At 42.6% G+C, this 23,971-nt stretch overlaps 1 protein-coding gene across 7 annotated transcripts in view; it reads right to left on the bottom strand.

Moving 5' to 3' along the window:
• LOC147024542 (transcriptional enhancer factor TEF-1-like) overlaps window positions 1–23,971 on the bottom strand; it is a 364,156-nt gene that overhangs the window by 157,608 nt on the left and 182,577 nt on the right. The window lies entirely within an intron of this gene.

The following is a 23,971-nucleotide window of genomic DNA, read 5'->3' as shown; positions in this document are numbered from 1 at the left end:
CCATTTGAACCACAGTGCAATGAGAAAACGTTTAAGAATTCATCCACTGGTTTCATTATGTCTCATGTTGTATTTCAGATACAAGGTGCACAAAAAAGTCTGTATCATGTGTCTCGTGTTACCAGGACTGTTTAATCAAGCAAACAGTATTGCTTCATCTTTCGACCTGAGAAGTTGTGTTTTTGTACATGATAAAAACCTTACCTACAGGTCTGTTCTAAGGTCTTTGCACCTGACATACAGACAGTGAATTTAAAAAATAGAAATACCAAGGTGCACAGGCCATACAACATATATGCAAAGTATGGGGCAGCCACATATAAGTGACCGGAACGTGAAATGTTCAAATTTCTTCCTGGCAGTCCTCTCGTCACATAGAAAAGCGGGCTGCAGCTCGAGTCCAGTATTAAGTGTCGCAAAAGGAGATCAGCATGGTCGCAAAAGGAGATCTCAGTGACTTCGAACAGGGTGTAATTGTTGGTGCGCGTTTGGCAGGCGCTTCAGTGACAAAGGCTGCGGAAATTGCAAACGTGTCACGAGGAACTGTCTCACTGGTGATGTTAGCTTGGGAAAAAGAAGAAAAGATGTCATCATTTCAGGGCAACAGTGGGCAGATACACTCACTCTACAAGCGTGATGCATGGCCATTAGTCCGGACTGTGAGGTGAAACAGGAGAGCAATGGCAGACAAACTGTGTGCAAAGTTCAATGTGGGTCATGATCATCCTGTATCGTCAAAAACGGTCAGAAGGGAACTTCACATGCTGGGATACTATAGCTATGTTCCTGTGCACAAACCGCTCATAACACCTGGCAATGACCATTTGTGGGTCCATTGGTGCAAGGAGCAGAGGCGATGGACTTTTGAGCAATGGAGGATTCTGATATGGTCTGATGAGTTGTCCTTCACTGTGTTCTCGACAAATGGACGTGTGCATGTGTGGTGACAGCCCAGGGATCTCTTCAGCCCCCAGAGTGCCTGATTCCAACAGTAAATGGTTCTGGCGGTTTCATAATGGTATGGGGCACATTTTCCTGACATGGCTTGGGTCAAATCATTCCATCAAAGGCAGGGTTGATGCAGTATGCTAACGTAACCATCCTGAGCTATCATCCGCATCCATGATGCAGCATTTCTTCCCTGCTGGGAGGTGTGTCTTTCAGGACGACAATGCTCGGGGCCACAGTGTTGTTGTCACTGGGTGGTTTGAGTGGCATGAAGATGAAGTTACACATCTTCCATGGCCATCCCAATTGCCAGACCTCAATCCCATAGAACATTTGTCTGGAGAGGTGCCGAGGACAGCAGTTTCCACCTCCATCAAGCCAATGTGAATTGAAGGACTTAATTGTGGAAGAATGGTGCCACATTCCTGCCGAACAGTTCCAGATGCTTATTGACTCCATTCCATGTCGTATCGATGCCATCCTGGATGCACATTGTGGCGAAACACCCTACTAAGGGGCATTCTGTTGGTCTTTCCATTTTTTTGTTCACTACGTGTACAATAAGTCTCTGCACATTGGATGCCCTTGTCAGTATATTCATGGCAGCTAGCCCTTTTAACTATTTCCCTCTGAGTGATGAGAAAAAATAAATACTGTACATGAGAAACATGAAATTCACAATTCAGCAATAAAAAAGTTGTGGTGAAGTTTAGTACTCTCAAGAGCCTTCAAAGGAATGAAGAGCTTCTAAAGAACAAACTGAGGAACAAGCATTTGTAAGAAACCTCATAACAGTACATTTATCCTCAAAAACGTTTTTTTTCCTTCTTCTTTACAAGAGTGAGGCTCATGAAGATCAAGGTTGAATTGACAGTGGGACAAACATCAAGGGAATGAATGAACTGCAGAAGAGGAGAGAGAGAGAGAGAGAGAGAGAGAGAGAGAGAGAGAGAGAGAGAGAGAGAGAGAGAGAGAGAGAGAGAGAGAGAGAGAGAGAGAGAGAGAGAGAGAGAGAGAGAGAGAGAGAGAGAGAGAGAGAGAGAGAGAGAGAGAGAGAGAGAGAGAGAGAGAGAGAGAGAGAGAGAGAGAGAGAGAGAGAGAGAGAGAGAGAGAGAGAGAGAGAGAGAGAGAGAGAGAGAGAGAGAGAGAGAGAGAGAGAGAGAGAGAGAGAGAGAGAGAGAGAGAGAGAGAGAGAGAGAGAGAGAGAGAGAGAGAGAGAGAGAGAGAGAGAGAGAGAGAGAGAGAGAGAGAGAGAGAGAGAGAGAGAGAGAGAGAGAGAGAGAGAACACTGAAACTCGCAAGTAGGATGGGTGGTTTCAGAAAGGTTAATGGGGGCAATACAGACCATGGGTCAGAATTGGGGATGACAAGAGATGGCAGTGCAATGCAATTACATGAAGCCCTGGCGGTAAGGATGAGACAACAGCCTCTAGAAGGTGGTTCCATCGATGGGAGAAGCGAGGAATAAGAGTTGATATGTGCAGTCAGCCCTGGATTTTGGAAATTTAACCAGGAGAAGGTTACTGGAGGAACGTATTCATCATGGAGTGTATAGGTAGATTCTGAGGGATAAGATAACAGTATTGTCAAAAAGGTGGTTAAAAAAAACAGAGACCACCAACCTGCCTGTGATGTGAAAGCAACAGGTCTTGTGCTTCGATCTCATTGCTGGAGATTCCAATAATTATGAGAACTTTAGTTTGCACAGAATCAAAGAGAGACATATGTGATGCTGGCATGGTTGTCCATAGTGGAGAGCACTACTCCATTAAGCCATGGACGAATGCTTTGTAGACTGAGTAGCTCTGATTTTCCACAGAAAGGCTTGAATCAAGTCTGTGGCTGGCTTTGGAAGCTAGATTTGCAATGACATCAGCCCAGGAAAGGTCATGGCTGATGGTGAGGCCTAGAAATTCAAGAGACTGCATCTCTTCCAGTGGAAGACCAAGGAAATAGACAGGTGGGTTAATTTAATGAACCCACCTATATATTTCCTTCTGGAGTGAGAGGATGAGAGTGATATTTTCCAGGATTGAAGGGCATGTTCCATTTAACAGATCAAAGTCTAATTATTTTCAGATCAGCAGAGATACAGAGAAAGAGAAAGACGCAACTGCTGTCTGCCTTGCACGGGGATGGGGTACTGTACAGCACAATGTCCAGTCATCTGCAAAAAAAATGAGAAGGTTTTCCAGAGCATCGGAGATGTCATTTATATTATCTGTTGATAAGGAAAGAGAATTTGAAAAAAACATTGCCTCGATGAACTCCAGACTCCACTGGGAGAGGGGAGGAAAGGGTTCCATTGATGGCAACATGCTGACTGCTTGATAAGTCAGAAATCCAGGAATGAAAGCGGCCTTTTCTGCTGCAGGAAGACAGCTTGGCAAGCAAAGCAGGATGCCTGACTGTGTCAAAAGCCTTAGATATGTTCAGGAAGGCCTAACCTCTTATTTGAGATAGACGGCCTCCGACCATTGCTGAGAGAGGAGCAGAAGCATGTCCATAGGTACAGTAAATAACCAGGATAGAATCTAAACTAATGGTCAGAGATCAGAAAGTTTGAAAACAGTAGACTTGACATCAGAAGCAGTGATAGATTCTATGATTTTGCTTGTAATTGGAAGAAACCTCACTGACCTAAAATGGTAAGGTCTGTTTTTGCACTTTTCTTGCACATATATGAGAGTAATGTTTGCTAACTTCCATGACGAGGGGATACAGCCAAAGGAGATGGATCGATTGAATCGGGTAGATAGAGCGGAAGCAAGAATGACAGCTGAAATTTAGAACATTTTCACTGATGCCATCTGGGTTATTGCTAAAGCAGTGTCAAGGCCGGACAGAACTTTCTCGACCTTCTTGGGTGAGAAGGGCACAAATTCCAGGAGACAGTAGGCATGAGAGGTAATATGGGGACAGAGCGAGATAGGTTGGGAACACAAGATTATGAGCCAGAAAAACAGATTAATAGGTGGTCGGCCATCTGCAGCCGCCTGAGGCGGTACCACAAGCTGTCCCTGAGGAGCCTTGAGTGGAACATTGGTTCTGTTGCAAGCTCTTGGGGCATGCTATGTGATTGTGGGCAGGGGTGGGGTTGTGGGTTTTTGATGCTTCTTTCTGCCATAAGGGTTGCAGTCCTGGTTCTGCAGTGATAGCTACATGGTACTGTTGGAGTAGGTGATCCCACAGGCTTGCCAGCAGAATTCCAGAGGCCCAAACCCAAGTGTTGCAAACTGGGAAGCTGGTCTCATTATTTGGAGCATAATCTCTGGTCCTCTTCTCTACTAGTTCGTGACTTGAGTCACACTGAGCATGAAATTCCAGGAGGCCCTTCCAAGGCCAAAATATTGCATTTGGTGCCATCTGGAATGCTCCTTGTTTGTCTGCAAAGTTCCCCATTTGTGTCTGAATCTTGCTGTTACTCCGCCTTGAGAATGCGCCGCAAGTTTGATCGGTTGAGTGGGTGTAAAATTTTGCCCAAGTATTGCTAAACTGGAGGTTTTGTTGGAAGTGAAAACAAAATAATTGAATCGGAAGTTTACCGCCGATGATGCACCATCGTTTACACTACCTTATTTAACATGTTAAATTAGCTCTTCGTGCCTGTTGGTTGACAAGAGTGCAGCAAAAACAGTCCTTCGTAATGACCCTAAAAAGAGTAAGTTTCCTCTTTGAAATGATTTTCGATTTTCTTTGACCGCCAAAGTGAAAGACAGATGGAAGCAATTGCTTTACCACGATACCCCATACAATTTGCTCAGGACGAGACCCCATACAATTTGCCAAATTCTGAGCCAAAGTACTGCTAAACTACAGGTTCGTGTTCCGATTCCTGTTCTCCAGTATTCAAAATATATAATTCAATTGAAATCAAGTAGGTCCTCGATCATAGAAATGGACTAATGGCCAGATAGAGTGAAACAATTACTTTAACCCTGCTTTATGCTACGCGTGCAGGGTAATGAGGTAGAATGATCAATGTAAAGGGTGCACAGGCACTTCCAACAGAGAGAATCCGACCATGACGGTGAGGGAACGGTGTTATATTGGACGATGCATGGGGTAACTCAGTTGGCAGGTCAATCATAGCCACTCAGTTGGCAGGCCACAATCGCTACTCTGAATGAGTAAGCTGTAGCAAATTAAAAAATTTAAGTGCTCAATTTTGAGTGTATGGTTATGGGAATTCTGGATCTGTGGGTATTCGGACATGAGAGCATCCACCTGTATTGGCTTTTGGCAAGCATATCGTACTTGCTGCTTCTTCATGAAAAGCCTTCCAAAATAGGCCAAAGGAGAGGATGCTTAAAAGTAAAGCAATACACAAAATATAATACATCAAGGAGGCAGACAAAGAATATCACAGAATAATAAAAAATTTGAAAGGCCTGCAACTTATTTATGCTTAGAGAAAATAGAAACTCTTGGTTAAAGCTTCTTTGAGGATAACACCAGCAATGGTGAGTGCATTGGACTCAATCACCACTAATGGTGACTGACAAGCAGCAGGCATTACAATCCAAAGAAGGGAAGCAAAATCTGTTGGATTGTGTCTGAATGCCTTGTAAGTAGTCCAGAGTAGACGACCATAACCAAGGAATGGTCACGACTTACGATCATCAATTATTTAACCAAGAAAATAATGCAAAGGTGACAAGATGTACTCGAAATGAAGCAGCTCAGGAAAAAGTCAAGGAGCTGGTGAGTCTGAGCAATTCCAGAAACTTACTTCGATAAGAGTCTTATCACAGAAAGTTTTTTATGATCATAAAAATAAGAAATGTGTATTAAAATGACTGAAAAGACATTGACATAAAAGGAAAACCTCCAAGGGGAGGGGGGGGGTCCATTTCTAGAATGTGTTAAGAATAGAATGGACTATGTGCTCCAGTGAATTAGATTTATCCCTGCATGAGGGACATGTCAGAGGTAGGTTGACCCTAATATATGCCTTGAGAAGGCAATGACCGTCCATCATGGAGCAGTAAAGGGTAAGGATGTGTCGTGTAAAACTTGTTGTCAAAAAGCCGCTGTCACACCTTGATGTTTTAGCCAGCGTATGGCAACGTATCAAAATGGATGTAAAACGCTTGCGTACGCTGAACTATTGATGGTTTTTTTTCAGTTTTGGGCGTATTCATAACGAGTTGGACGTATGCATAACGTATTAGTAAAGGCCCGGTCACACCTTGACGTTTTAGCCAGCGATGGCAACGTATTAAAATGTATGTAAAACGCTGGCTTACGTTGAACTTTTGATGTTTTTTTTTAAAGATTCGGACATATTCATAGCGACTTGGTCTTATGTATAACGCATTGGTAATGGACACAGAACGTTTCGTTGTGTTATAGATAACTTCTACCAACGAATGCTGAACCTGTTGTCGGCCTACACAAACGATGCCCAACGATAGTCTAACTTAGGCATAGCGCGTTGCACGCATCGCCGACGATGTCGTGACGTAGCCTATTAAAAGGCTGATGCACAACGATTCGAATCATAACTGCCGTAGAAATGGAAGTGTCAACATCGCGGTCACACCTTGGCGATCTTGCCAGCGTATGCCGACCTAAGAAAAATGTGTCTAAAACGTTGGGGCACGTCAAATACGGTATGAGTAAGTTTGGTATACGTAAGTAGAACGCAAAAGTACGCTGTCATACGTCGTAGTAAGTAGAGTACGTCAAGAAATTTTAAACATGTTCAAAATTTTACGACGTACTCGGCGTATGACACACGTTCCGCATGCGATGGGGATAGGTTTTACACACGATATGTGGACGCTTACACACGTCCACAAAGGCTACTTATAAGCTACTCATAAGTCGAAACACGTCGCGGTAATGTCTTTTTGACGCGAAACTTATTTCTAACTTATGTTTGACGTGCTTTGAACCAATTCTTTACGTAGTCCCAACACACATCGACGTATGCAGACGTATTCCAATGACGTCTTCCGGTCGACAAAAAAAAATAAATGAACGTGTTTCTAGCTTACAACTGTCATATAAAGACGTGTTCCCAGCGGTTTTGGGAATTGGTATATAAAAATGCTGCTCATAAAAGGGGAACCCAACAGTGTTTTCGAGTCCTTTTTGAGTCGATGTCCATGTCAGCAGTAACAGTATCAGTATCAGTATTAGTATTAGTATTAGTATTAGTAGTAGTTTGTTCATGTTGGCAGTAGTAGGTGAGTGTGAGGGGGAGGGTGTGGGTTATGATGGATCGTCCTTGCGTTTAACGATTTAACGATTTAAATGATAAACTCAACGATTTAAATGGCTGCAACTCCACTATTGAAAGTAGACGCTTGCGCTCAACAATTGGATTTTTTTTACACTCAACGACTTTTAAACGGTACCACTCAACTATTTTCATTGTTTACAATAAACGATTTAAATTGCTGTCACTCGCCTTTGTTTTTTGACGCTGGGGTTTGGAAATTTTAATCGTTTCTTCTGAACATGTTAAAACGCTCAAACTCGACTATTTTAAATAGACGCTGCCGATGGACAATTGGAATCATAGCCAAGCTACACATCGAAGTGTGAACATCCTCGTCATGCCGAAGAAAAGTTTGAAGAATGCTGCAAATAAGTGTCCTGGCCGTGGCCGTGGACGCTGACGCAAGGACGATCCATTATACTGACGTCTTTCAGCCTATGAGTAACTTAAAAGTAACGTCTGTCGATGTGTGGCAACGATCGCGTAACGTGCCAACAACACGTTAATCATAGGTTAGAAATAAGTTTCGGGTACGCTAAATATTACCTCGGCATGTCTCAACTTATGATTAACTTACAAGTAGCATGTGTTGACGTCTGTCAACGATCGCAGACCGTGCATACAACTTGTGGTCAGCGTAGCGGAACGTGAGAGTCATACGCCGGCATACGTCGTGAAATTTCAAGCATGAAAAAATTTGAGGACAACCAAAAAGTACAACGTTTAAAGCCAACGTACAACAACATATGGCAGTGTTTTTCAGCGTGCTCTCAATGTTATCAAAACTTACCCATAACGTATTCAACGTGTGCCAGCGTTTTAGAAAAAAAATTCAAAAATCGGCATACGTTGGCTAAAACGTCAAGGTGTGACCGGGCCTTAACGTACACAGAACGTTTCGATAACATATAGATAACTTATACCAACGAATGCTTAGCGTGTTGTTGGCGTTCACAACCTCTGCCCAACGATAGTCTAACGTATGCATAGCGCGGCAGCGTATCACTGACGATCATGTGGCGTAGCCTATTAAAAGGCTGCTGCTCGACGATTCAAATCATAACCGCACTGGACATCGAAGTGTCAAGGCCCTGTCACACCTTGACGTTTTAGCCAGCGTATGCCGACGTATGAAAAATTTTCCGAATACGCTGGCACACGTCGAATACGTTATGGGTAAGTTTTGTATACGTTAAGAGCACGCTGAAGCACGCTGGCATACGTCGTAGTACGCCGAGCATGTCGACAAATTTTAAGCATGTTAAAAATTTTTAGACGTATGCCAGCGTATGACGCACACGTTGCACATACGCTGGCCATAAGTTGTAGGCACGCTATGCGATCGTTGACACACGTCGACACACGTTACTTGTAAGTTACTCATAAGTCGAAACACGTGGAGGTAATGTTTAGCGTACCCGAAACTTATTTCTAACCTATGAGTAACGTGCTTTGAACCTATGTGTAACGTGTCTCCAACGCATACTGACGTATGTAGACGTATTTGACGTCTTCCGGATGACCACAGAACTTACTGAACGTGATTCTAACTTACAGCTACCGTATAATGGCATATTGGCAGCGTTTAGGGGAATTGGTATATAAAAATGGGGTTCACAGGAGGAACCCGTCAGTGTTCCAGACTCCATTTTTTTTTGTTTGTTTGTTTTCTTCTTCGGCATGACAGTGATGTTGACACTTCGATTTCTAGTGTGGTTATAATATAATATAATTAATAGGCTGCCGCTCAACGATTTAAATCATAACCGCACTAGAAATCGAAGTGTCAACATCACCGTCATGCCGAAGAAAAAGAAAAAAAAACCATGGAGTCTGGAACACTGACGCTAAACATTACTTTGACTTGTTTCAACTTATGAGTAACTTACAACTATTGTGTGTCGACGTGTGTCAACGATCGCGTAACGTGTCTACAACACGTTACTCAATAGGTGAGAAATAAGTTTCGGGTATGCTAAACATTACCTCAACGTGTTTTGACTTATGAGTAACTTACAAGCAACGTGTGTCGACGTGTGTCAACGATCGCGTAACGTGCCTACAACTTATGGCCAGCGTATGCGGAACGTGTGAGTCATACGCTGGCATACGTCGAAAAATTTTGAACATGTTAAAATTTGTCGACGAGCTTGGCATACTAAGACGTATGCCAGCGTGCTCTTAACGTATACAAAACTTACCCATAACGTATTCGACGTGTGCCAGCGTTTTAGACAAATTTTTCATACGTCAGCATACGCTGGCTAAATCGTCAAGGTGTGACAGCGGCTTAAGCAAGGCAACGCTTGGACAAGAGGTGAGCTTATATGGGCATAAATAGTGCTGTGAGCCCAGTGACAATCATTGCCTGTGGGTCCGTATAGAGGACTTCACATGGCTCCGGACTGATGTATCCCCATTATCTGATGTGTCACAATGAAACCCCGAAAGATGGCGGGATGTTGCTGTGAGGAACACCGCCCAGGGCAGAGGCCCGTAAATTGGAAGGTCGGGCATGCAATGAAGAGCAGGCCCTCGGGAAGATAAAAGCTGGCGACATGCCTGCGCAAAAAAACACTTGTTGGTTTGTTCTTTATTGTGCCCTGATTCGCCATCGCTCTCCTTTTCTCCTAACTCCCTGCTTTGTGGTGGAATGGGAGTTATCCAGCAACCTACGTGGTTGATCAGCCCGAATGAGCTCGTCTCAGCATTTGCTGTGGTTCGAGGTCGATACACGAGCTGGAGACCACACCAGAGGGTGGTTAGAACCTAAAGTTCTTGCTTGTTTCTCCTTACTGTGAAAGAGTGTGTGATTGGTGTCATGGATCTGGTTAGTTCTTTCAGTTTTACATGTATCCCAAGTACAGATGCTCCCTTATTCATTGTCTTTTGAGGAGCAGGTCTGACCATAAAATTTATAATTAGCACCTCATCTTCCCTCCCATATTGTTTTCATAAACTATTTTAATTGCAAAGAACATGTTCCAGCCTTATTGCCTTTGCGTGTGCAAAGACCAGCCATCAATTTTTGAGAGCGTTTGAACGGTCTTTGGGGAATTAAATTCGAATACGTATCCTCGTTATTGTAATGGAAAGATGGGCAAGTGCTGGCCGCTCACAGTGGGTTGAAAAATCGTTTGGCCATTTGCAGATATCTTGGACCTCCGGTGCAGAGGGTCTGCATTAGTGGGACCCCCTGATGCGTTACTTTATAAGGAAAATGATATTTTTGCGGTTAAGATGTACTGCAAGTGATGATGATGATGATGATGATGATAACGACATCGGCAACGATGATATGACAACAATTTCTCAACTGGTCTCCCATCTCTACTTCCTCCGACATCAACTCGTTCTGGGAATTCTTTCATAGAAACTGGCTCTCTCTCATACACAGATTTATCCCATCTTGTCCTCAGTTGTCCTACTCTTCCTCCCGCCCATGGTACACTGAAGCTTGTGGTGAGGCAGTTGGCCTGAAACAACTTGCCTTTGCCTCGTGGAAGGCTAATCCAACTGAAGGCAATCTCAGTTCCTTCCACACAGCTTGTAACAAGTGCGTGTCGACTCTCAGGAGAGCCAGAAAACATCTTTCTAATCTCCAGTCTGAACTCTCAAACCTGTCTCCATCCTCCAAATCTTGGTGGTGTCTAGTTAAGTTTGTTTCTGGTGTATGTTCCCCCTCCATCCCCTCCCTTTCCTCAAATGGCTGCACAGCTGACACTGCACGTGAAAAGGCTGAATGCCTAAACTCCATGTTTGCTTCTAAATCTTGTGTCACAAACCCATCGTTTTCTGTACCCACCTTACCCAGTTGCACACAACGCTCCCTGGACTCTGTGTCCTTTTCTTCTGACAAAGTGGAGAGCTTGCTGTCAAACCTTGACTCAGATTCTGCAACCGGTTCAGACGGCATCAGCCCACGTGTCCTAAAAACCTGCTCTGCTGCTATTGCTCACCCTCTCTCTGTTGTCTTCACCCTCTCATTTGCTCAAGGTCATTTGTCATCTGCTTGAAAATCAGCAAATATTACCGCTCCGCAGAAAAAAAGGTGCAAAAACAGATCCCTGCAACTACAGACCAATCAGCCTTCCCCCAATCATCAGCAAGGTTATAGAATCCATCATCGCTTCTGACATTAAATCCTTACTCTTCTCTAATGGCCTGATTTCCAAACATCAATTTGAATTCAGACCAGGTCACTCTACTCTGGATATGCTGATTCTGCTCTCCCAACAATGGATGGAGGTTAAAAATCAATGGCAGACATGAAATCAGAGATTGAAAACCATGATCTTCCCCCTCCCCCCCCACCCCACTCCACCCTCTCCAATCCCACCCAAATCCCTCCTGCTTCCAAATTTCCAGTTTTCCCTCCTGAGAGTTTCCTTCTGGATCCATATTGTCCACCCCATGCCTCCTTTCCTGCCCCCCATTCCTCCCCACACCCATTGTTTGTCCAATTCTTCTCTATCATGGCCTTCAACTCTGATGTTGGTGTTTCCCCCCTCCACCCCTCCCCCCTCTTTACTGTTCCTGTTGGCTTGTTACGTCCTGATCCATTCAGTGTGCTATCTCTTCTACGAGCCTCGACTATGTATACATAAAAACAAACAAATGGAATCTATTAATTGTTATTGAAGAAAGACTGCTAAACATACAAAGCAAAAAAAATATATTTTGAGAAAGGATTTTTTTTTTAAATGGGCATTGATTCCATGAACTCATCTCTGTGCACAGTAAATCTGGCTGTGAAAATTGTAGTTTTCATCATTTCACAACTACAATGCAGATTGTCACACTGTTCTCAAAGAAGAGAAATTACATTTGAGATCATCGCAACTCAAACTGAATGCCTTCATTAGAACATCCAGCAGGTGTCCATGTTAAATGCAAATCTGTATTTAAATTAACCAAAATGAATGTGATCAGCTGTGCCCTGGTGACAAGTAAATTAACATTCATAGTTAAGGCCTTCATCTTATTAAAATATTTTGTAAATAAATTTCACCAATTAAAATCTCCTTTGTTTTGTTGATCTGTACATGGTGCTTCAAAAGCAAACACAGAGGCAGTAAAAAAATTGGCCTTCTTGTGTACACTATGATCTGAGGAACTCAATCAGTAGAAAACACTCATGGAAATTCAGTACAATCTGGCCAGTGATATAAATCACTTCAGAGGTTTTGCATCACAACAGCTTAATTACAGAGTATATAAAGGAACCCACCCATTTATTTCCTACCAAAGGAGGAAATTTATGTGGTCAAGAACACCACCATTTTTGTCTATGCAAGAAAAAGATGACCGACATCAAAAAAATTCAATAATTTTGGCTGTCAGACCATGTGTCCAATCAAGTTTAATTTAAAACATGTATCCCCCCATCACTACTCGATCATAATAGTGAAGTTTCACGTCAATTTATTAAGCGGTTCTCAGGAAAACATTATTTAATATTTTTCTTCAATTCAATATAGCTGCCAAATCATGTGACTTGTCAATTATTCCTAAACAACTTTGTACACACGTGCCTTGAGGAACATTTTTGTGAAGTTTCCCCTCGATCTGTCCAGCTGTTATGGAGAAGATTTTTATATGTTGTCGGGTAAATCCTACATGGCTGCCAAACTATGTGACACATGACATCATATTTGTGAACCTTTTGTTCCTCATGGATAGGCGGGTACACATGTAAAGTTTCACCTCGATGTGTTCAGCCACTTCGGAAAAGAAGATTTTCCAAGGTTTATTATTTTAAAACAATATGGCTGCTGAATCACGTGACCGATGATGTCATCAAATTTTTTTCTATGGACCATTTTATCCCTAGATGACCCTCAAAATTTTTAAACTGATCAGATGTAGCATTCTACATATGCAAACCTCGATCTGTTCAGCCAATTCAAAGAAAAAATTTTAAGCTTTTTAAAAAACAAACAACATGGCTGCTGAATCACGTGACCGATGATGTCATCAATGTTTTTTTTTTTTTTATCTATGCACCATTTTATCCCAAGATGACCCTTAAAAATTTTCATACTTATCAGATGTAGTGTTCTACATATGCAATTAGGACATTGTAACAAAGATACCAATGACATCATAAAAAAATCAAACATTCCCCATGAGGAGTGCTTGCCATGTGCCAAGTTTCAATTATTTCCTTGGTGCGGTTTCAGAGATACAGAGGTCCAACTTTTTTCCGTTTTTCCAACATGGCTGCCACACCACATGACCTATGACATCATAATTATCATTGAAACATTCTACATCAGTAGTCGCACATATGGTGAAAATTATGTCTCAATCTGACAAGCGGTTGAGGAAAAAAAGACGAAAGTTCTGTGCGAACGACCAAACAAAGAAACAAACAAACAGACAAATGAAAAATCGTGCTTAGCACGACACTTGGCGAATTAGTTGACCTTTCCGTGTGGTGGTCCAAGCTGTAATGTCATGGAATGTGTGGTGTTTATTTGTTCGTACATTAATAAAATGACGTGACGTCACAAATAACAATTATCAGGCACGCGTTGTCATGGTAACGGCAGCAGATTGAAAATTTTCACAACTCATTTAAAGCCACCATGTGACATTCAACAACTTATCATCGGTGCTTGTTGCCCTCATTCTGATCGTAGAAAATATTTGAAAATACCTAGGAACATTGCTTTTCAACCAGCTTTACGATCCCGATATCAGGTTTGAAATATGTTGGAAAACAAAAATATGTATTTTATATGTGTGTTTTTCATGTTTTGGGTGACCCTCACCTTGACCTTGGGTCAATTTCGATCAAACTTTGTACACTTGTTAATATTATATGCATAAATAGACAGTATAAGTTTCAATATAAGTGCAAAACTGAGAAATAGCCATGTGTAATTCACAAAATTACACATTGGTTTATAATGGGCGATAATATAAAGTGATGCAGAATCCAGATCCTGATCTTGAACATCACCAAAAGTCACTAATATTTTTGCACTGTGGATTTTTATCAGCTGTTAAAATTTCATCCAAATCGGTTAAGAATTGTGACCTGTAGAACGAATAGAATTTTTTTTAAATCACGCCAACAGCTAAAAACTTTGACGTCATACGCTTGTAAAAACTGTGCATAATTTGTACTAACATGCATTTTAATACATTTAGATATTCTATTGAAATTTGTTTCGGCGTCAACAGGAAGTCGCTACGGCTTCCGGTTACTGAGTTATGTTCAAAAGCTTGTTTTCACCTTTTTTTGACGTAACGTCGTGACGTTAAGTGCTATTGTGACGTGATTTGATCCCAGACTATTTCAGCAAGATTGGCTATCACGTGTTAAAATTTGAGAACGATTGCTTCAGTAGTTTCGGCTTCACACGAGCGTAAATATATTTTTAAGTGACGTCAATCGGCAAAACTTTGACGTCATATGCTTGCGAAAACTATGCGTAATTACCTTCGCATTCTGCGAAAGGTTATGTTTTGGTTGCTGTGTATTCATTTATTTGTGAATATGTGTGTTTGTTTGTTTGTTATTCACATAACTCAGAAAGTATTACACCGAATTGCATGAAAATTGGTGGGATGATTCGTGATTATCCAAGAACGATTTGATTAGATTTTGGGAGCGATCGGGTCAAAGGTCAAGGTCAAGGTCATGAAAAGGTCAAAAACAAACTTTTGAGCATAACTTCCTTCTTAAGACAGCTATCGACATGCAACCAACGCCATATTGTTCCATGACGAAATACCTTTCGGGTACGTGGTGTCAGATTTGACGTGACGTATCAGAAGTGCGTCAAAATGACGTCACAAGATGACGTAAATTTTCAATTTTCGACCTCATCAGTTTTGATCATACCGTTTTGTAGGACTTACCTTAAGGGCGTCACACACCAAATTTGACGTTGTTCGGACTGACCGTTATGACGTCATTGACGTTTGAACAAAACTTTTTTCAATTGTGGCTAAAATGTCCTGATATTTTATATTCAAATATCTATGTAATTTGTAAAGGAAATTGTCCCAAATCCAGGCATTATGATCAGTACCAAAATATCTGCTTATTTATGAACAGGTTTTGCAAATGAACTCTATGGTCAAGGTCAAGGTCACACTCAAGGTCAAAATATACTTGTAGGCATAACCAGATCTAATAGAGCTATTGACATGAAACCAACGTTAAAATGTTCCGTGAAATAAGAGCTTTCAGGATGGTAGTCCACAATTGGTAGTGACGTCATTGGAAGTGCGTCAAAATGACGGCACAAGATGACGTCATTTTTAAACTTTCGATTTTTTTCAGTGTTTATCATTCCATTTTGTTGGACTGCCCTCAATGACGTCTAACACCAAATTTGACGTCCATCGGACTGATGGTTGTCACGTCATGGACGTTTTTAAATGACGTTTTTCAAATGTGCCCGGAAAAAAGTAGCGGCGGCGAAGGTATGCGCTCTACCGAGTGCCCGTTCTAGTTTGTAATAAGATGCAGTTAGTAATCATTTAGATATTTGAATGAAGTTTAATTTGGCGGCAACCGTCGCTACGACTTCCGGTCATTGAGTTATGTCCAAAAATGTGTTTTCACGCTGTGTGACGTCACGTCGTGACGTTTTGTCCGATTAAGACGGGGTTTGGATGTGGACTGTCTCAGGTGGATTGCCTATCAGGTGTAAAAATTTAAGAACGACTGGTCCAGCCATTTGGGCTGTAGACGACCGGACAAACAAACAAACAAACCAACAAACGGAACAGACCAACATACTTGACAAAATCGAAGATTGCACCAAGTAACAAATGCACCCAAATGCAACACCCTCTCCTTCGGTGAGGGCAATCAGAGAACTGTAGGAAAGCATCAGCGAATGAAAATATAAATAAACCAATGTCACCCGCAGGGTGACCCGTATCTTGCCAAAAGGTGACCACGTGTGACTTCTTTAAGGTCACACTGAGGTGAACAGAGCTGCTATCCACCAGGAGCGACTCCTTGAGGAATATCTGCCTACGAGAGATTCCGATGAGAATCGTTCTACAGAGTAACCATGAAAAATATGCTTTTGCCTCATAACGTCACCAAATGACGTCATAATGTCTCAAGCTTGACATATCTAGAAAGCACTCATCGAGGTGTTCAATTTGAGGTACTACACGATATGGTTCCTAAAACTTGAAAATTTGACCTTGGGGTCAAATATGTTTGACCTGAGGCGCTAACCATGAAGGTCAAGGCCAATCGCCACCAAAAATTAATCAGCTGAGCGCCAGACCATGAAATATATTCCCATCAAGTTTGAAGACGATCCGATCAAAATTACTCAAAAAATAAGGGTTTCGTCGACTCCCCTGATGTGCGCCAAAGTGACCTTGACCTTTGACATTGACCTTCAAAATTTTGTGCACTGAAAGGGACCTCTATAGGCCTCTGATATGCGAAGTTACAAAAATTTCCAATGATAACTGTGCTCTGCAATATTTTTTATACGTGATTACAGACAAAAAAATAAAATAATATAAAAAAACATACAAGCTGACTAACATATCTTGCAAAAACTTCGTTTTGGCAAGATAATAAATGAAAAAATAAATGAAAATAAATAAATGAAAAATCAAATTCAGGTGAATGACCCGAGACAGTGGGGAAACACGGTTTGTCTGCATACACAATGTGTAAGCACATCCCGCTAGTATATATTGTTACGAATCTGGAAGCCATTTGCACACAGACAGACAGCAGCCCCCGCAGTTCAGTTATTTCGATAAGCATGTGTTTATAGTCAGGGTCCCGTCCTGTCGAAAGGGAATTTCGTGTGTGCGCTGAGTTATTTTATAGTTATGTTATTTAAATGTCCAGATCCTCTCCACTTGTGGCCACAGTGTCTATATGAGCATATGATACTCGCGGCAGTAGCATATGAGGCAAGGTCCTCGCGTGCTTGATTCGACTTCCTCGAATTGGTCTGCATTCCAACACCACGAGGCAAAATCATTGTTTCTCGAGCAAGAGGGGTACAGACACGTGTAGAAGGGGCGGGCTTTTCCCGGCTCAGCCATAACCCGGGATCCATGGAGGTCCCTGTCCAATCAGGGTGATCAACACGTCAGCTCCACCAAGGCCCCGGCCCGCTAAGAGTGGTAGAAAAAGGACGACGCGACCCTCAGTGTGTGCGTGTGGAGAGTTATTGTGCTCGTTCGAGTTCGGAGAGTTCAGAAAGTTATTGTGTGTCCTTGGGAGTTCTTGAGAGTTCTTTGAAGTTCTTTGGAGGGAGCAGTTCTTGGAAGGCAGTTTGGGTGCGCTGTCGTCATTGCTGGAGCTCTCAAGCCTGGAGTCTCCGCTGGCCTTCTACAAGGAGTGACCCTGGATCCGTTATCCACTATCCAAGCTCCCACGGACCACGGGTCCCACACGTGCAGTCGCGGGCCAAGCCGCACGAACGCGGTCTGGTACCCCAACAGAACTCTGACCCCCAGCTCGATTATCCCCTTGGCTGTGAAGGTCGAATAAAGACCAATTGGGTCCTTTTTCTTTTGAGTGTGTGTCTGTATGTGGTGCCGTCCTATAAGTAAAACTGCTTAAGTGTTTATGATCATTGTAAATATTTTCTTGCATATAGTCGTGAATAAGTCTACACTTCGTCCCTTTCATTTATTCCTGTAAATAAAATAATTGTTTAAATGTTCCAGTTTGTTTCTGTCCTTTCTTTGATTGACCCAGCATGGTTTGGACTTGAGAATTAGTGAGGCCGTTTGGGCTGGTAAATTGTTCATTTGGACCGACGGATCTTGGTAATCCCCACTCGGTTTACACCCGGATCGGGTTCGGTAAATGGTCCGTTCCGCCCGAGGTCCGTCAAGAGTGTGGTTTTCCCCGGTAGTTGGACGACGTGGGTACTTAGATATATTGAAATAAGGCAATTAACCCGACCCCACGCCGTCAAAATATTGGCGACCACGGTCCGCTCAGGGACCCGTGAACTCTCGGACTTATCCGAGAGTCAGGACCTAAATTCCGGGTGTTCGGTGGGAGACGACTCCACTGCTCCACCTCGTGGTCGTTTATCACCACCGAACCCCAGCCCACAACAAATATGTATGTATGTGTGTGTGTGTATATATATATATATATATATATATATATATATATATATATATATATATATATATATATATATATATATATATATATATATATATATATATATATATACACACATATATATATATATATATATATATATATATATATATATATATATATATATATATATATATATATATATATATATATATATATACTGGGCCGGTGTATACCCCGGTTAAAATAGGTGTACCATATCCCTGTGTCATAAGAGGCGACCAGGGTTGCGTCAGGAAGGGCATCCGGCGTAAAACATGTGCCAAATCACTATGCGGATCATACGGATGATCCGCTGTGGCAACCCCTATTGGGAGCAGCCGAAAGAAGAAGAAGATATATATATATATATATATATATATATATATATATATATATATATATATATATATATATATATATATATATATACATATACATACCAAATAAAAAAGCTCTTTCTAACCACTGATTCACTGACGGACTAACTTACTGACTGATATTAAAGATCGGTACCTTCCGGGTGATGTAGAAAGCTGAAATTTTGTGTGCCGATGGACAATGACGTTGGTACACCGGAAAAAAAACCACACAATTGTCAGACAACATCCATAAATTAAAATATAAATAAATGAAAAATATACGTTTAAAAAACATGAAAAAAATGCAGGTAAGTGACCCGAGACAATGGAGAAGCATGGTAATTTTGTGTGCCGACGGACATCGAAGCCACGAGACGAGAAGAAATCACAGAATCGTCGTACAACATCCATAAATGAACATATAAATAAATGAAAAAAATACATGAAAAGAAATAAAAGAAAAATCAAACGCTTTCGTGCGACCCGAGACAATGAAGAAGCATGGTTCAAATGCTTACACAAGTGTAAACACACCCCACGAGTATAAAATATACATAAATTCAGTTTATGTAATATATAAAGCTCTTTCTAACCACTGATTCACTGACTCACTGACTGACTCACTGACTGATATTAAAGATCTGTACCTTCTGGGTGACGTAGAAAACTGAAATTTTGCGTGCCGATGGACATCGAAGCTGGTGCACCAAAAGTATTACAGAATCATCAGACAGCATTCATAAATGAAAATATAAATAAATGAAAGAAATGCAGGTGAGTGACATGAGACAATGGGGAAGCACGGTAATTTTGTGTGCCAACGGACATCGAAGCTGATACACCATTAAAAAAAGCAGAGCATCATCAGACAACATCCGTAAATGAAAATATAAGTAAATGAAAAAAATAATTAAAATAAGTAAAGTAAAAATCAAATGCAGTTGAGCAACCTCAGACAATGGGGAATGGGGAAGCACGGTTCGTATATATCAGTGGTTCCCAACCTTTTTCTGATCGAGTACCACTTGGAGGTCCCATACCGTCGCCGCGTACCACCTGGTTCCAGAAAAACTCAATTCGATAAGATATCAATTTATTCACAAGTAGAACACACAAATTAAATAACTGTCAACCAAGAACAAAATTTAATGCGAGGGTTGCATCTGTTTCTTCTCCACCAGCTGGTCGATGCGGGGCATAACTTTGCTCACAGCACATTGGAAATCATGCCCGGGCGCAGCAAGACGGTTCCGGCTCTTTGACTTGATGGTCATCATGGCTGAAAACCCCTGCTCACACTCCCACGTAGAGAGGAAAATCAGTAGCTGGGGAACAGCGTGACGGGCTAGTGTCGGGTACGAGGAGGCCATGGTCACCCAGAAGTTCATAGGAGAGCATTCCTTGTGCTTCGTCTTTGCTGTCTCGTCAGCCTGGATATCTATGAGCTCTTCTTGTTCCCCGGTCCCGACAGGCAGATCGCCTGGTTCAACGGAAAACGGATTGGTGATGTAGGCACAACATGTAATGTCTGGGAAGTAATGCATCAACTCAGTCTTGAGCAGTGAGAGGTGACGGACGATTTCTTGGGAAAATTCATCATTGGGCTCGCTCTCAAGGAGAGATGTGTATATATATACATATATATATATATATATATATATATATATATATATATATATATATATATACTGTATATACTGTATATATATATATATGTATATATATATATATATGTATATATATATATATATATATATATATATATATATATATATATATATATATATATATATATATATATATATATATATATATACTTGACTCAGCCTGTCATCCTTCCGAGGTCGGCGAAGTGAGTACCAGTATACTGGGCCGGTGTATACCCCGGCTAAAATAGGTGTACCATATCCCTGTGTCGGAAGAGGCGACCAGGGTTGCGTCAGGAAGGGCATCCGGCGTAAAACATGTGCCAAATCACTATGCGGATCATGCGGATGATCCGCTGTGGCGACCCCTAACGGGAGCAGCTGAAGGAAGAAGAAGATATATATGTATATAGCTGAAGATATATATGTATATGTATATAGTATATATGTATATATATATATACATATATATAGTTATATATATGTATATATATACATATATACATATTTCTATATATATACATATATATACATATATAAATATATACATAAATATATATATATATATGTACATATATATATATATCTTTTTATATATATATATGTATATATATATGAATATATATATATATATATATATATATATATATATATATATATATATATATATACATATATATACATATATATATACATATATATTTACATATATATATATATATATATATATATATATATATATATATATATATATATATATCAGGTCAGGTCAGGTATGGGAGCATGTGCCAGAACAGCGCGTCGCTGCGTCCACTTTCCGCTGGTACTTTCCAGGGGCCTCCATCTGGCCATCCCCCAGGCAGATGCCAGGCCCATCCCCATCTCCTTGAGATGACGGTCAACCTGCTGCAACCATGAGGCACGTGGTCGGCCCACTACCGACAGCACCACACCCCATGATCCAGTGAATCTATGATTCCCGAGGCCCGACCAAGACGTCCATTGACCTCTGACTCGCAGCCAGCAGAGACATGAATATCACTGCCAAGGTAAGTGAATCTCTCCACGACCTCAACAACCTCACCACAAACAGACACAGACAGGACAGCAGCATCCAAGATGTCACCGAAAGCCTGGATCTTAGTTTTGACCCAAGAAACCCGTAATCCCAGCGGCTCCGACTCCTCATTCAGCACCTCGAGGGCCCCCAAAAGGATGTCTAAAGTCTCCGCAAAGATGACTGCATCGTCTGCAAAATCAAGGTCCGAGATATTGACATTCCCAAACGATGCACCGCAACTTGATCTCTCCGCCATCCTCCCTAAAATCCAGTCCATACAAGTGCTGAAAAGTGTGGGGGCAAGTACACATCCCTGACGAACTCCAGTAACAACTGGAAATAAGTCAGAGGTGGTACCACCACACTTCACAGCACTCTCAGTACCAGAGTAGAGTTCAGACATCAGATCGATCAGTTTTGGTGGCACCATACGAAGACCAAGAATCCTCCAGAGGACATCCCGATTCACTGAATCGAACGCTTTACAGAGATCAACATAGGCTGCAAGCAGCCCCTGCCGAAACTCTCGTCTGCGTTCGGTGAGGACACGAAGTGCAAGGATACGGTCAATCGTTGACTTCTTTGGTGTAAAGCCTGACTGCTCTGGACGCTGGTGCTCAAACAGATGGTGGCGAACCCTATCAAGAATTATCCGAGCAAAGACCTTGCCCGGCACTGAGAGCAGCGTCACCCCTCGGTAGTTGTTGCAGTCTTGGCGATCACCCTTCCCTTTCCAGAGAGGGACAACAAGGCCCCTCTTCCAGTCAGTTGGGATGATGCCTGTGTTCCAGGCAGAGCACAAAACTGCATGCAACGACACGAGTGCAGCATTTCCACCAGCCTTGAGAAGTTCGGCATGGATGCCACAGATCCCTGGAGCTTTGCCCCGTTTCAACTGGTTCACCGCAGCCCGTGTTTCCACAAGCGAAGGTGGACCACAGTTGATTTGAGGGTCAGCAACAGGGATTGTAACACCCTTGACGTCCAACTCGACAGTTGGGGGATCAGCCTGGTACAACCGCTCAAAGTAACCGGCCCAGCGGGCCTTCACTTCAGACTCCTCTGTCAAGAGCCTACCACTCTCTGCTCGAAATGCAGTGCTCCGAGGGATGGGCTTGGATGAACGTAATGCGCGAATTCCCCTGTAAGCGGGACGAGAATCACCTGTCCACAGGTGATGCTCTACCCCCTCACAGATTCCTCGCACATAGGCCTCCTTGTCCACCCTCAGTGCACGTACAGTTTTACGCCTCAGCTCCCTGAACAGCTCAGCTCTGCCATTCAGCCTGGCCCTGCGACTCTGGTCAATGGTATTCAGTGTCCCTCGAGAGACAAAATTCTTCTTTGCCCTGCGGTGAGTTCCAAGGCATCCACCGGCAACATCAAGGACGGTGGTCTTGAAGGCGCTCCACAACTCTTCAGGACCCCCCAAAGCATCCAGACCCCCCAAGTGTCCACTCAGCCTGTTCACAAACTTCTCAGCTACTCTCTCATCCCTGAGCTTGGCAACATCCAGCCGAGGCTGGGATGGTACCATTCTCCAGGATTTAAGGTGCAGCTTTAGAGTTGCTACAAGCCTGTGGTCAGTATTGAGGAACTGAGCACTCCGGTAGACCCTGCAGTTCTGGATCATCCTCCAACGACCGTCAATGAGGACATGGTCAATCTCCTTTGCCACACCGCCAGCGTTGGAATACCAAGTCCAGCAATGAGCTTGTGGGCGCTGAAACCATGAACCAGCCACCCTAAGTCCATGACTTCTTGCAAAGTCAAGGAACTTAGTGCTATTCTGGTTCATAGTTCCTGACCCATGGGGACCAACACACACCTCATAACCATCCCTATCAGTTCCAGTCGATGCATTGAAATCCCCCAAGACTAGAAGTGTATCTCGTCTGGGGCACTGATCAACCACAGACTCGAGTGTGGCGTAGAATGCATCCTTCACGGTGAGATCACTCTCCTCAGTCGGAGCATAAACAGAGACCAGGGAAATGACACCTAAGGAGTGACGAATCCTTAATCTCATAATACGCTCGTTGACCGGTGTTACCTCAATTATCATTGGGGTCAGCTTATTGTACACAGCTACAGCAACTCCTTGGGTATGGTAACCATCAGAGCGACCAGACCAATAGTAGGTGTAACCACCCACCATTATCTCGCCGCAATGCGGTCTCCGAACCTCAGAGAGAGCTGCAATCCCGATGTCCAAACGCTTTAGCTCAGATGATAACAGAGACAAGTGATCATCCTCTCTTAGGGATAGGACATTCCAGGCACCCACCCGAAGGGACCGCCTCAGGTTAACCCAAGGAGACCGCCGTCTGGTGGACGACACCTCAGCACCACTCCGACACACTCTCCCGCAATCTGACCCAGGGATGTTACCCCGTGGTTTCCCTCTGATCAAAGATTGGGGGTCCCGAAGGCTTTGCCCCAATCCCGTCATCCGGTGAGCTGCCCTGCGAAGGGAATCTGCACAGGAGGTACTCCCACGGAGTGGGTTTTCAGATTTTTTTGCGTTTTTACGTTTTGCGGAATGAAGGGTTTTACGGTGGCTGGAGTGCAAATCCTGACACCAACCTCCTAATAAGAAGTAACCCAACTGCAGGA

This window comes from Eptatretus burgeri, chromosome 6 (genome assembly GCF_056783735.1).
Source record: "Eptatretus burgeri isolate ZD-2024b chromosome 6, Ebu_testis_v1, whole genome shotgun sequence".
Taxonomy (NCBI): Eukaryota; Metazoa; Chordata; class Myxini; order Myxiniformes; family Myxinidae; genus Eptatretus; species Eptatretus burgeri.
Note: the sequence above shows the minus strand (reverse complement) of the source record. Positions and strands in the feature narration are given on the sequence as shown.